Source organism: Pseudophryne corroboree, chromosome 10 (genome assembly GCF_028390025.1).
Source record: "Pseudophryne corroboree isolate aPseCor3 chromosome 10, aPseCor3.hap2, whole genome shotgun sequence".
NCBI lineage: Eukaryota > Metazoa > Chordata > Amphibia > Anura > Myobatrachidae > Pseudophryne > Pseudophryne corroboree.
Genome location: NC_086453.1, coordinates 76,469,627 through 76,470,981, shown reverse-complemented (window position 1 = coordinate 76,470,981; position 1,355 = coordinate 76,469,627). Strand labels below are relative to the sequence as shown.

Genomic DNA, 1,355 nt, shown 5'->3' with positions numbered 1-1,355 from the left:
TCGGAGTGAGACGTTTCCGCCCCACTTCCGGTATCTGACTCATATGGAATGCGCATGTGTCGTTAGAAAGTCTTTAACCACATTATATTCTCCTCTTTCTCCCGGAACCGGAAGCCCGTTCACGTGTGATGCCAGTTGTGTTGTTGCCAAGGGGATCCTCCCGTGGACCGCATACTGACCCGCATGACGATGTCACTTATACCGGAAGTCGACGTGTTGCATAATGATTTCTTAGTCTAATTAGTTCAAAGTCCATGCCTCGTCCTGGCTTCTGTAGCGTTGTGGAACGCATAGTTCACTCTGATTGGCCAGTTCACAGATTCCATTGTTCTCCGGAATAAATATATATAGGATGTAAATAAAAACAGTTTCAGTCATCATTTAGTTATCATCATTTAGTTATCAGAGAATATGCAGAGAGCAACCTTATATTAATGTGCATATTTGTTTGTTTATAAACTCATAATATATCATGTACAGTAGGAAATTCACATTATTTTAATCGATTGCAGATAATAGACATGGTAATTCATTGATATGAAAAAGTGCTTGTGCTAAGGTGGTATGTGTGATAAAAATATTAAAATGTATTTTTCGTGTGAGTTATTAAAGTGATCGCGTTACTATATATCAGTATACAATAAGTTCGTTGAGTGCCAGTGCCATATAGAATTACAGTGATTCTATCAATTCTATATACGATACTCAAATTACGACGTGTGTGATATGCTAGTATTCTAATATTACAGTGGAATAAAAATATATTAAAAATATGCTGTGAGCAATATTTGTGTGGGTGTCTTAATTTACATATGGTAAATACCTTGCTTCCCTTTCGCTCTTCTTATACAGTACCGGATCTTCCCAGGTAGTCACCTCCCCTGGTACTGGTCCGGCCCAACACTGTTTTGCTTCCAAGATCGGACGAGGTTGGGCTTTTCCAGTGTGGAATGACTGTATTCATTCAGCAGGAAAACCCAAATTGCCATATGTTTAATTAAAATATATCTTTTATTAGTGATGTGCTAATTAACAGTGATATAATCTATTTACAGTGTTGTGATTAAAAATAATAAAAGAAGAAATATATAGGGGACCTTCACAGAAATGGTGCAATCTCATAATTCTCGTTAAGTCCCAATGGATGCATGGTTCTCAGGTGGAAAATCCAAAACATTTCTCTTTGGGAAAGCTTGGTGGCTAAATCTCCACCCCTTTCTCCTAATTTCACCACCTCTATTGCTTTGAAGGTGAGTTCATCCGGGTTTGAGCTGTGTTCTGCCATAAAATGTCTCGGTATGGTATGACTGTCCACTTTATTTTTGATGTTCCGTATATGCTCCTGGATCCTTAAT

The 1,355-nt window shown here is 38.0% G+C and overlaps 1 pseudogene; it reads right to left on the bottom strand.

Annotated features, from left to right (window-relative positions):
• Positions 1-843: 843 nt before the first annotated feature.
• LOC134968135 (5S ribosomal RNA) lies at positions 844-962 on the bottom strand (annotated as a pseudogene).
• Between the last annotated feature and the right edge of the window lie 393 nt (positions 963-1,355).